The sequence below is a fragment of the Bos javanicus genome, chromosome 17, assembly GCF_032452875.1.
Source record: "Bos javanicus breed banteng chromosome 17, ARS-OSU_banteng_1.0, whole genome shotgun sequence".
NCBI lineage: Eukaryota > Metazoa > Chordata > Mammalia > Artiodactyla > Bovidae > Bos > Bos javanicus.
The window spans coordinates 10,394,504-10,408,590 of NC_083884.1; the positions used below are offsets into that span (position 1 = coordinate 10,394,504).

Consider the following 14,087-nt stretch of genomic DNA (forward strand, 5'->3'; position numbering starts at 1 on the left):
CCCAAAATTGAAGGTGAAGCTAACATGAAGCAAAGATTTTTAAAAATCTAGTAAGTTCTATATTCGTGCTAAAACATTTTAGGAGAAAAATATTTCTTAGAAAGAGTTAAAAACAAGTCTGTTATGTGGCTATGGTCATAGTGAAGTTTGCAACTCTTGAGTTTGCTAAGGTTTCAAGAACTGGGTGCATAAACAAAGCCAAAACAAAAATGAATGACATTTTGTACAACACTGTAGCTAATAGTTTTCATTACCATGTGTGTTTAGAAATAAGACCTATTTGTGCTGCCGTTAGCCAAATAGGAATATATTGCTAACTCTAGGAATAAATGTAGTAAAGGAAGGCCTGTATCAAAAAAATGTTTAATGTTCTAGAAGTTCAGCAAAAGAGTGGGGGAGATAAAGACTTATAGCACAGAAGTATACAACATCCATGGATGGGAAGATTCAACATCCTGAAGGTGTCAGTTTCCTCTGAGTTAGTTTATGAATATAACAGAAGTCTAACAAAAATACCACTTGGTGATTCTAAGTTCTTAAAGAACAGCCAGTGAAACTCTGGAAATGGGGTATATAATGAGGACAACTGGCTCTGCCCCATGGTAAAGCATGTGACAGCTACAGTAATTAACATGATCCATGTATTTGTTTATTGATTGTCAGATCAGCAGAAAGTCAAGAAATGAATTCAAATAATGTGAGAAGTTTGTTTATAATAAAGTTGGCATTTCAGATCAGTGGGGAAAGGATAGATTAGTTGATAGGAATTATTGTGACAACTGGGAAACAAGGAAGTGAAATCCGAATTCTTATGATCCTCCAAGATAAATTCTGCTCTTTCAAAGATTTAAACTTTGAAATATAACACAGAAGTACTAAAGGATTTTTTTAATATTCTGCAAGTGGAATATTATTTTATACTTTTTAATTATGAAATAAACCCAGAAGCTATAAGAGAAAAGAATTGAGAAAATAAACCCTACTTATAAACCAAATGTCATCACAAAGACAAATTAAAAAAAACTGGGGGAAAATACTTGCAGCTTATAGACAAAGGGTTTATTTCTCACGTAGATAAAGCACTTCTCTAATTTCATAAGATAAAGAAACCAACTCATTAGGAAAATGAGACTGAATAAGAATATGAATAAAATATTCATAGGTAAAAGAATAATAAAAGAAATGCAGTTGGTTCTTGAAACACATGAAAAGATTCTCAATCTAAACCCAGTAAGAGAAATGTAAATTTAAAATGTGAGATATAATTTCTTACAAATGGCAAAGAGAAAACATTTTTCTAATATATTGTTTGAGTATAGAAATAAAAGTGAAAATAAATGTTAATCTCGTGCATTTTAGGTGGAAGTAGAAATTGATATAACCCCTATGGAGAGCAATTTAGCTATTTCAATTAAATGTTAAAAAGTCACATACCCTTTGACTCACCAATTCCACTTTTAGGAATTTATCCTAAGTATGTTCTGGCAATGTAAGAAGTGATATATGCATAATATGTCCAGCGTAGCCTTGTTAAACATCAGGCATACACTAACTATTTATCTGTTCAAAATTGATTAAATAAATTGCAGAATACTCTTCAGACACTAATAAGAATAAAGGGAGATCTATAGGGACTGATTATCAAAACTACTCTTTAGTGAAAAAATCAAGTTGCAAAATAGTATGATTTGTATATTACACGTAGTATATCTGCTTTCAAAAAATAATACATATATATTGTATACCACATTTCTGGAATGATATACAAGAATCCAGAAATGGTGGTTAGCTTAGTAGAAAAGAGCGGATAGCTGGGAGACAAGGATAGGAAGGAAAATTGTCACTGTCTATTCTTCTGTGCTTTTGAGTTTTGCATTGGATTAATGTATCTTTTGTGTACTCCAGTTACCTACTTAAAAGAAAGTAATCCAAAAAAGAAGCACATTTTTCTAGATTCCATAGATATGCGTTAGTATATGATATTTGTTTTTCTCCTTCTGACTTCTCTTTATATGACAGACTCTAGGTCCATCCACATCACAACAAATGACCCAATTTCATTCCTTTTTATGGCTGAGTAATATCCTATTATATATATGTACCAAGTCTTTTTTATCCATTCATCTGTTGATGGACATTTAACTTGCTTCCATGTCCTGGCTTTAATAGTGCTGCAGTGAACGTCAGGGTACATATGTCTTTTTGGTATAGATGAACCTATTTGCAGGGCAGGAATAGAGATGCAGACATGAATAACAGACGTGTGGACACAGGGGAAAGGGGAGGGTGGGACAAATTGGGAGATTAGGATTGACCTATATACATGATCTCCATATAGTCAAGGTCCATATAGTCAAGGCTATGGTCTTCCCAGTGGTCATGTATGTTTCTGAGAGCTGGACCATAAAGAAGGCAGAGCACCAAAGAATTGATGCCTTCGAACTGTGGTGCTGGAGAAGACTCCTGAGAGTCCCTTGGACTGCAAGATCAACCCAGTCAATCTTAAAAGAAATCAACCCTGAAGACTCATTGGAAAGATTGATGCTGAAGCTGAAGCTCCAGTATTTTGGTCATGTGATGCGAACAGTTGACTCATTGGAAAAGTCCCGGATGCTGTGAAAGATTGAGGACAGAAGAAGAAGAGGGCATCAGAGGATGAGATGGCTGGATGGCATTACCGATGCAATGGACATGAACTTGAGCAAACTTTGGGAGATGGTGAGAGAGAGGGCAGCCTGGCGTGCTATAGTCCATGGGATCGCAAAGAGTCGGACACAACTGGGCGACTGAACAACAATAACATATACACTATTGTGTACGAAATAGGTAGCTAGTGGGAACATGTTGTATAGCACAGGAAGCTCAACTCAGTGCTCTGTGATGACACAGATGGGTAGGATGGCAAGGACGGTGGATGGGAGGCTCAGGAGGGAGGGGACATATGGATACATATAGCTGATTCACTCCACTGTACAGGATATCAATACAACATTGTAAAGCAATTATATTCCAGTAAATAAAAGACAAAGAGACTTCATTCTCTGATGAATGAACCAACTGGCTGACGAGTTAGGCCTGGGGAGGAATGTGGCTACACGTAGAGCAGAGCAACCCTTGGTCATCAAGAGGAGAGCCTCGTGGGTGTCCTGACCTCAGCCAGAGCAGCCCATGCTGGTCCACAGGGCAGGCTCTGGAGCCACAGTGCATGGTGAGACCCCTTGATCTGCCGCTTCCTGGCCTGTAACCTCAAAGGCAGGCTGCCACCTTTCCATGCCCCTGTTTCCTTCAACTCACCTTGATCAGCATACCTACCTCCCAGGCTGTAGTGAGAAGTAAATAAGTCAGTGTAGAGTGACCACTCAGTACATGTCTCTGGAGTGATCACTCACTGCGTGTTCCATAGTACTTTTCACGCATGATCTGAGGGACGTGACTGCCCCACGTGTCAGTGATGTCCAGGGGAATTAAGAAATGTGCCCCAAGACGCCACAGCCAGTGAAACGATGAAGCTACATCTTGGATCTCTGGACTCCTGGTCTGAGTTTCTGCTCTCTTGTCTGACATCCCAATCATTGCAAATGTGATGCAAAAGATCACCTTCTGAAGCCTATGAACAAAAATCTGGCAAGATATCAGCAACTTAAAATCTAAATGGCACCAGGGTACAGCTATGGGTCAGAAAATGAACTCAAAATCAGTTTTTGTAAAGTCTGCCATCTGAGTTTCAAGTGCACACACTGCTGAAGTATGTGTATCCCTATGTAATTTTTGTATAACTATATAAATCTTATATATTATTATTTACATATTCTATATATGTATGCATATGGGGCTTCCCAGGTGGCGCTAGGGGTAAAGAACCCTCCTGCTGATGCAGGAGACATAAGAGATGCAGGTCAATCCCTGGGTCTGGAAGATTCCCTGGAGGAGGGCATGGCAACCCTCTCCAGTATTCTTATCTGGAGAATCCCATGGACAGAGGAGCCTGGCAGGCTATGTAGTCCATAGGGTTTCAAAGAGAGTCAGACACAACTGAAGTGACTTAGCATGCGCTACATACACACACACACAGACACACACACACACACACACACACACACACACATAAATATATGCACTTTAGTATAAATACTGTATCGTCACACTTTATATAAAGTGCCATTACTGGGACTTCCCTGGTGGTCCAGTGGTTTAAACTTCTCCTTCCAATGCAGGTTAGATCCCTGGTTGGGGAGCTAAGATCCTATATGCCTTGGGGCCAAAAAAACAAAATATAAAACTGAAACAGTATTGTAACAAACTCAATAAAGACTTTAAAAATGGTCCACATCAAAAAAATCTTTTTAAAAATACCATTACTATTGGTTACTATAAAATGCTATGAAATAGTGATACTTATAATCCATATCTTATAGGGCTGTGTTAAGAATTAACTGAGTCCATACATAACCTCTAGAACAGAGTTTCCCAGTCTCTGCTCTGTTGACATTTGGGGCCAGATAGATCTTTGTTGGGCTTCCCTGATACCTCCACCTGCAATGCAGGAAACCACAGTTGGATTCCTGGGTTGGGAAGACCCCCTGAAGAAGGGATAGGCTACCCACTCCAATATTCTTGGGCTTCCTTGGTGGCTCAAGTGGTAAAGAATTCGCTTTCAGTGCAGGGGACCCGGGTTCCATCCCTGGGTTGGGAAGATCCCCTGGAGGAGGGCATGGCAGCCCACTCCAGTATTCTTGCCTGGAGAATTCCCAGGGACAGAGGAGCCTAGCAGGCTACAGTCCATGGGGTTGCAAAGAGTTGGACACGACTGAGCGACTTAGCACAGCACAGCACAGATCTTGGTTGTGGGCCCATCTGTGTGCTGTAGGATGTTTATCAGTATCCTTCATCACTGCCTATTAGGTGCCAGTCTAGCTGGCCCTGCTCCCTCGGTGTGACAACCATAAATATTTCCAAACTTTGCTAAGTATCCCCTGGGTGGCATTGGAATCCAGTGGTTTACCAGTAGTAGTAAATAACTAAACTACTTAGCTGTGAGATAGTTCCTGCTAGAATATATATTCCATCAAAAGGAGAATTTTCGTCGGTTTTGTCCATTGCTTTATCGCCAGTGACGAGAACAGTGCCTGGCACGAAGCAGGTGTTCAGTAGTTGTTTGCTGAGTGAATGCATGATTAACTGGCCCTTTTAAGGGTTCTGTATTGTGAGCATTCTTCTAAGCCCTTTATATGTGTCAAACCTCACATAACGTTATGTGATCATACTATTAATCTGTCCATTTTATTTTTAAATCGATCTTCATTGCAGTATAGTTGCTTTACAATGCCGTGTTCATTTTTACAGTACAAAATGAATCCGCCATATATATACACATCTCCCCTCCCTTTTGGACTTCCTAAGAAGTGAGTTCATGGAGGCTCACAGATGTTGAAGAGCTGGCCCAAGGCCCCAGCCCAGGGAGTGGCAGCGCCAGAACTGAAATCTCTGTTCCTGGCACAAAAGCTCATCCCCAGCGTCACTCTTCTGTATGACATGGGTCCACTGTTTATAGACTGACATTTAAAAATAGGCCTGCTTATCTGTTAATGGCAGCTGTGGCACCAGGCTTCTCACTTGTGTCTATGATGGTCTCTAAGTGAGGCTTGGCCCAGTACACAATTCAGGTTCACCTAACTTTGTTGTTGGTTTCTGTATATATGCAGGATAGGTTTTATGGATTTCGGTAAAACATTTTCCTGGAGAAAAAGCTTACCTTGAATCCTGAGGTCATTGAAAGTTGTGAGTCGAAAATAGGTAGAGTGGAAATTAATATTCATAAGAGTAGTACTTTCTTTAGGTTCAAGTTATAATATAACTCCTTCTGGTCCTGGGTTAAATAATTAACTTGTATTAATTATCCAGTCGATGTAACATACATTGTCATTTTTCTTTTATTACTTATTTAGAAGCCTTGCTTTCTGTTTAAATGTGGGCAAAAAGAAATGCAAACAATTTTATTATTTTAAAAGAGATAATACTATAAAATAGTATTAAATAGATAAATAGATTAAAAAGTTTAATAGATAAATAATAAAATAGATTAAAAAGTTTAATCTTTTAGTATGAAGCAGTTTTTCAAATGAAATATGTGAATTAAATAAAAACCTATTATACATGTTCCAATCCCATCCCTGTTTTTCTAGCAGAGCAGGCCTGCCGGGTCTCTCTTTATTCACCCTTCTTTCCTGTTACCTCTCTTGGGAGAAAAGGCAGGTGCAACCTCATATAACACTTGGAAGACATTTTCTTTAGTGGATGATCGTGACCCCAGGAACAAAATTAGTCATTCCCCTTCTAAAGATAGGGCTTCCCTGTGGCTCAGATGGTAAAGAATCTGCTTGCAATGCAGAAGACCGGGGTTCTATCCCAGGGTCAGAAAGATCCCCTGGGGAAGGGCGTGGCTACCCACTCCAGTATTCTTGCCTAGAGAATTCCATGGACAGAGGAGGCTGGTGGGCTACAGTCCATGGCGTCGCAAAGAGTTGGACACGATTGAGTGACTAACACTTTCTAACACACTTCTAAAGACACTGACAGTTCAAAATATCTCAGAATTTCTTTTTCCTGTATCCTATCCGCTGGTTAGCGTATAATCCTAACCATGTCCCCAAACAGCCTCTCTGTTAGAAAGTGGAAGGAAGGAGGAGGAAAGAGTAGGTTTATATTTATCAGAAACCAAAGCCATTAAATGTGCCTCTTCCCCTTTCTCTGGATCCACTTCCTTCCTCTTATTACAAGCTCTATCCCTTTTCTTTAAAATCCTGCTGATGTATAACCAATAACATTATATTATATCTAATTGTTTTGCTCTCCTGTGAATAAGTTTTGGGGTTATGGATAAAATAGTTGCTTAATTAAGTCTTCAAAAAAATAAAACCAAAACCAACTACCTTCTTTAAAAAAAAAAATCCTGCTGATGCACTGCATGCAAAGGAGAATAGAACAGAAGATGCAAGAATATCACCAGAGAAATGGAAAGGAAAATAACCATTTTTCTGCCCCCATGCTGGGCACACACTCTTCTTTAACCCCTAAGAGTAGATCTAAAAAAGGTGTGGTTCTGATTCCATGAGAATTTACTATTTTGCATAGCCTTCTCCTAAGAAATCCATCACTTTGCTTTTACTGCTAGTGATCTAAAGAGGATGATTTATGTATGTGTTTTCGAGCCGCCCCTAAAATATATAAAGCACGGCATTAAGGCTCCATGGCCCTCAGACCAGGAATGAGTCCTTTGGGTGTTTCTAACTTGACTGTACTCTGGCTGTAAAAGATAGAGGGGATCTTGGAGGTTTTCCTGTCCCGGTCCTCCACTCACAGATGAGGAACTTGGAGTCCAAGATGATATCATCAGAGACCTGAGAAATGCAACCTAAGGATTCTAACGCAGTTGTCTTTCCTCTTTTTCAAGCCACCACCCTGATTCATTTTTCATCATCTATGCTAAAGCCCAGTTTCATATTCCTTTAATGAAGACTCTAAAATATTCAAATCTTGCTTCCTGGAGCTTTAAAAATGTAAATTTCACAGATCACGTAATAGTCCCATTTCTGTTTTCAATTTACTTCCAAGGCTCCCTGCATCCATCATTTTACTTGGTTGAGCAGGAGCCTTTAAAGGGTTGCTGTCTCAGGTCCACCTTTTACTCTTGGAATGGAGCATGTCATGTGAAAAGAGAAAAGACCCTCAGACACAGGGAGCAGTAGCAACAGCAGATCTCATGGTTGCTTTTTTGAAGGCTGGAAAGAAAGCAGCTAGGTGAGAAAGGGAGACATGAGGTTAATCCTGGAAACTATTCAAAGAAACAGATAGTCTTATATTCCTGATGAGAATGGAACCAGAGAAAGAGGAAAATATTTAAATTAAAATCCATCCACAAAATGCAATATTAATCAGGCAATAAAATTATGGTTATGAAAATTCATAACAAAATAGAATACTTTCTATACAAAAGTAATAATGAAAAATGAGTATGCAAAATGATTTAGGTTCCTATTATGTGATTACAGCTCTATAGGAAAAGATTTGCATGAGTCAGGAGACTAGGAAGAAATGGAAGGATACAAAAAGCGCTTATATTTGTAAAGTAAAGTGACAGATAAGGTTTTTCTTGCTTCTTTTCTAGTTTATCAATCCTGATGAACATGTTCTGCAATAAAATGTTTTAAAAATAGCATTCACAATTTTGAACTAGAAAGAAGGGAAACAAGATGAATTGTGCTACTGAGCAGAAGAGGTAAAGAATTCGACGTACAGAGGGACAATCAGGAAGGAGGTAAAAAGGAGAGAGGGAAAAACAAAATACCTAGAGGCATCTGTAATTCTTCCGCTGGGAAATGCTTTGAAAACTGAAAGGGAAAAGTGAGTGAAAACAAAAGACCCAGGGAGCAAAGAATGACAGTGCCATGACTGACGTGGGAAATCCTGAGAGAGAGATCTTTTTACTTGAGGAAAATTGGCTTTATCTGCCAGCAGCTTCCTCCAACTAGCTCATCTGGTCACCTGCAAAATTCACCCACAGTGCAGGTCTGGGGAGAGAAATCACAGGATCAATGCCAGTGAGAGAGAAGGTTTAATATCTGAAATCCAAGAAGAAAAACAATTTTTGTATCTTTAAGGGTCTCCTGAGGCCGGATAGGCAGTAGTCTGTAGAAGTTTAGAAAACCCAAGTGTACCGAGTTTGATGAAGAAATACCATTCCTTGGGTTTTTTTCCCCCTTTCCGTTCCTCTTGCTTGTAAACAGTAAGAATTTCAATGGGACTTCTGAGCAGGAAAGTGGAGAGGAAAATGACACATTTCTATAAATCAGTGAAAGTATGGTTTCTGAACCTTCATATATAAGTTAAGCCTTATTTATTGTCATAGTAATACAACTTGAATTAAACAACTGGTATTTTTACCTTGTGAAATTTCCAAAGGAGAGTTTAGGATCAGTTCTGAAACAGGCACCATTTCAGAGTTTACTATATTTCTTCAAATCTAAGGCATTTTTTTTTCTTGTAGGTTTTTAACTGTTGTGGTTACAATTTATAACCAATATGTACATTTAATTTTTATTAATTCCCTTCAAAACTCTAATTAAATTGGAATTTGAAAAAGAATAGACTTATGTATAACTAAATCACTTTGCTGTATACTTGAAACTAGCACAACATTGGAAATCCAATATAAAATAAAAAATTTTTTAAAGGAAAGAAAAACATCAAAGCTAAGCAAAAGGGGGGGAAAATTGATGTCTTATTTTGTCACCGATAGTGTCTTAGAATGGAAGCAATACAGACATTCGATGTAAATGCTCTTCTCTCCTGAGAATATATATACTTGTAGATGCTCACGTGAGCCTTGTTGAGCTTACCCAAACAGGTTGCTTATCTTGGGTCTTTTTAAATATAAAATCCAGGGACGTTGGAAACCTTCCACTGGGTATACATATGTGCTCAGTCACTTCCATCACATCTGACTCTCTTGAGACTCCATGGACTGTAGCCCGCTGTCCATGGGATTCTCCAGGCAAGAATACTGGAGTGGGTTGCCACGTCCTTCTCCAGGGTATCTCCCCAACCCAGGAGCTGAGCCCTTGTCTCTTGTGTCTCCTGCATTGGCAGGTGGATTCTCTACCATTAGTACCACTTGGGAAGCCCAGATGCCCATTTTTGCTTTCATTTCCTTTTTTCATTTGCGGTCTGTCCTGGTAGGCCATCATCCCAGTCATGCTTAACTGGCCAGTGGGCCTCAGCGCTTAACCTGTCTACCTTTGGGGTCCAGGGTATCTTACGTTTGTGGTTTCAATAGGGCTGAGTCAGAACTGTCCTTCCGAGAAGCATCTCAGAGATGCAGGTCTCTGTAAGCTGGTCTGCAGCAGCCCTACAGTCTACACACTCACCCATATTTTCTGTAATACACAGTTGTTTTCCTAACTCTCTGGTAAAATAGTGGAGATTTTGTTTTGTTTTTGTTTTGTTCAGGGTGTTTTATATTCTTGTTATGCTCTTTCGAGTTACCTCAGATGATGGAGTTTTATTATAAAAATATTGCTAGTTTCACGTTTAGTCTTTGGGAAATATGAGGATGTCATTTAGGAGACAATAGGTTTCCAGTTTTTAGAACTTTTTCTCTTTGATTTTTTTCCCTTTTTTACCAGCTTCTTTCTGCCACGCTCTCTCCTCCCTCCCTCCCTCCCTCGTTTGCTTTTTTTTATTTCACTACACCTGTTTCTACTTACTGCCTTCTCTCTGTCAGCTTCATTGTCACCTGACTATCTTGGATTCAAAATTCCCCAAAGAAGGCCCGGCCAACTGGTTGGTCACCATGCGGAACAGAGCTTCTCACTGGGTTGAGATGAAGACAAATGGCTGCCTTTGACTCTGCTGCCCCACCTCACCCAGCCCGGCATGGCCAGTTACAGGTCGCTATGGTCCAGAGCATGACAACCTGTGACAAGGAGCCTTTTGTTCCCATTTTCCAAAAAGAAACTGTAAGTGTAGCTAGCGATCCGAGTACTGTGAATGCAATACAGACTCCCAGCCATTCCAATGATCTCTTCATTGTGGAGCATCTCTTAAATCATAGCACTTTTTCCAACACCCTGAATTTATTCTGAGCTATCTATATGTTTAGAAGTAAAAAGTGTCCATTTTTAGAAAACCGATGGACAAAAGGAAGTAATAGCTTTGTATGCTTCTTGGAACAGAACTGCTAGGGCCTTATTTTGGAGTTTAAGACTTTTTTGACATGGCTTTTTTGAAAACACACAAACCAAGACATAACACAAAAAGCATAAATAAAACAAATCTTAATTTTTTTTAATCATTCAATGTGTAAGATGGGTATTGTCTTATAGAATACCTCTCTAAATCTGAGCTATTCTCTGCCCCTAAATGCCAGGCTGTAGAATTTTGGGTGAGCTCTGGGCTCGTGGGAGAGGTAATTTGGAAAGAGGGACAATCCACTTAAAACCAAGTGTCATAGGTTGTCTGCACTCAGTCATCTTAGAAAGAGCTGAACTATCATGCCAGGTAAAGTCCCACCTATTCTGTAGGTATCATCGACCTCACAGACTCTGATTTCTCAAAGTTACAATCATTTATTTCATTTACTTTCAGTTTACAGGTATGCACTTTAAGGAATATAACTTAGTCTTTTTTCTTGCATTGGAAAAATCTTAGAGACCAACGATCTGAAACTTGTTCACTCTTGATAAATATCCTCTTCTCCTATCTATATTCCAGTGAAGTCTCTGTTCTTATCTCTAAGATATACAGAAAGCCATTCAACTGCTTAATATGTAACTATTAGAAAACAATCCTTCATATCTTGTGATAAACCATAATGGAAAAGAACATGAAAAAGAATGTATATATGTGTGTATAACTGAATCACTCTGCTGTACAGCAATTAACACAACACTGTCAGTCAACTATACTTCAATAAATTAAAAAACAGAAATCAGCCCCTCAAAAAAAAAGAAAAAAAGAAATCAGCCCCTCAGTCTTCAGGAAAAAGTAAGTATGATGTTTAATATCATAGATGATGATTTTTCTGGGACAGATAGCATACCTTTTAACAGCTAATGCAATTCTAATAGATTTTGAAAATATTTTTATTATCAAGTCATAAAATACATAGTCATTACAGTGATTAATAAGGGAAAGGGAAAGTTCTTTGTATTAAATTGGGGGAATGAAGGTAGAAGAAGAGCCAAGACTTTCTAATTAAAAAATAATGATTTACATTTTGATGAAGAGGCTCTTAAAACCTGAACTAGCAGAGCTAATAAAAAGTTTCTTCTGAAAGTGGTGCTTCATTATTTTGAAAAGGAGATCTGTCAACAACAGTGTAAAGCCAGTTGCTGAGTTATGTCATGAAAACAAGAAACTCCAAAATGGAATTGTTCTGTATTCCTCCTTCAAGGGTTTTATACAACATTTGTTTTGAGAGCATAATGATGTAAAGTATGTTTAATAGTGATGAAGATAAGCAGTTACTCTGCTATCACTTAATTATCTTTTATATTAAAATTAATCTAGCCTATATAGGAGGGGATCATAGTATTCAAAAAGTGTACCTCTGGGACTTCCCTGGCACCAGTGGTTAAGGCTCCATACTCCCAATGGCATGGGGCATAGGTTCGATCCCTGGTCAGGGAACTAAGATCCCGCATGCTACACGGCCAAAGCAAAGTGCATCTCTGATGAAGCCATCCATTGATTCTTCATCCAGCAAATACCCACTGCATGCCTCCTAAATCCATATGTTCCCTGGGATGTTGCCAGTGTAGCCAGGTGAAGGCAGGCACCAGCCTTTTTTTGAAAGGGCTAATCTCTAAGAAAGAGGAAACTGATTATGGGCCAGATAAGCATTAGAAATGTACAGCACTGTACTTAAGAGCACCCTCTGTGTTGATGATAGCCTGCATCAGATCTTTCTCCTTGCTGTAGAGTAGTGTCAGCCTCCTGACTTCTATCTCTCACTTAAAGTAGTGGCATGTCAGGATGCCTTTCTCTGATTCTGTCCCTCAATATTTGGAGAGGAGGGTGTTTATCCTGGTGGCATGCTTTGTGCATCGAAATGATCAAATGGTCCTATGGCACAAACTAATGCTTGTGTGGGACGTCATCTGGAAAGGAGCAGTTCTGCATCGTGAAATCAGAAGACCCACGCTTCTCCCTACCTGCAGACCACCTCCATTCCGACCTCAGCATCCATCCATAGACAACATTCTTCATTTGATGTTGGTGCTCTGAACTAGGACTCTGAAAATCAACCCTTCCCATTCTTACCAAAATTTGAATACAACTTGACTTAAAGTTTCTGGCCATCTTAGAGATTTTTAGGGCTTACCGGGTAGCTCCAGTGGTAAAGAATCAGCCTGCAGGAGATGCAAGAGATGCAGGTTTGATGCATGAGTCTGGAAGATCCCCTGGGGAATGAAATGGCAACCCACTCCAGTGTTCTTGCCTGGAGAATCCTACGGACAGGGGAGCATAGCAGGCTATAGTCCATGGGGTTGCAAACAATCAGACACGACTGAACACACAAACACAAGAGATTTTTAAATCATTTCTAGCCTGGGAATCATTGAGGCAGTTCTGGTTGGTGTCTTTGGAATGCGTGCCTTGTCTGTCTTTTGCATCTCTTGTCAGTCAGTCAGTTCAGTCGCTCAGTCATGTCCGACTCTTTGCAACCCCATGAATCACAGCACGCCAGGCCTCCCTGTCCATCACCAACTCCCGGAGTTCACCCAAACTCATGTCCATCGAGTCAGTGATGTCATCCAGCCATCTCATCCTCTGTCGTCCCCTTCTCCTCCTGCCCCCAATCCCTCTCAGCATCACAGTCTTTTCAAATGAGTCAACTCTTCGCATGAGGTGGCCAAAGTACTGGAGTTTCAGCTTTAGCATCATTCCTTCCAATGAACCCCCAGGACTGATCTCCTTTAGGATGGACTGGTTGGTTCTCCTTGCAGTCCAAATAGGAAAAGGAGCACGTCAAGGCTGTATATTGTCACCTTGCTTAAGTAACTTATATGCAGAGTACATCATGAGAAACGCTGGACTGGAAGAAGCACAAGCTGAAATCAAGATTGCCAGGAGAAATATCAATAACCTCAGATATGTAGATGACACCACCCTTATGGCAGAAAGTGAAGAGGAACTAAAAAGCCTCTTGATGAAAGTGAAAGAGGAGAGTGAAAAAGTTGGCTTAAAGCTCAACATTCAGAAAACTAAGATCATGGCATCCAGTCCCATGAGAAATAGATGGGGAAACAGTGGAAACAGTGTCAGAATAAATAAAAAATAAACAGTGTTTATTTTGGGGGCTCCAAAATCACTGCAGATGGTGATTGCAGCCATGAAATTAAAAGACGCTTACTCCTTGGAAGGAAAGTTATGACCAACCTAGATAGCACATTAAAAAGCAGAGACATTACTTTGCCAACAAAGGTCCGTCTAGTCAAGGCTATGGTTTTTCCAGTGGTCATGTATGGATGTGAGAGTTGGACTGTGAAGAAAGCTGAGCGCTGAAGAACTGATGTATCTCTTGTAAC

At 39.7% G+C, this 14,087-nt stretch overlaps 1 protein-coding gene across 5 annotated transcripts in view; it reads left to right on the forward strand.

The window, feature by feature from the left end:
- NR3C2 (nuclear receptor subfamily 3 group C member 2) overlaps positions 1-14,087 on the forward strand; it is a 439,879-nt gene that overhangs the window by 301,054 nt on the left and 124,738 nt on the right. The gene's annotated exons all lie outside the window — the stretch shown is intronic.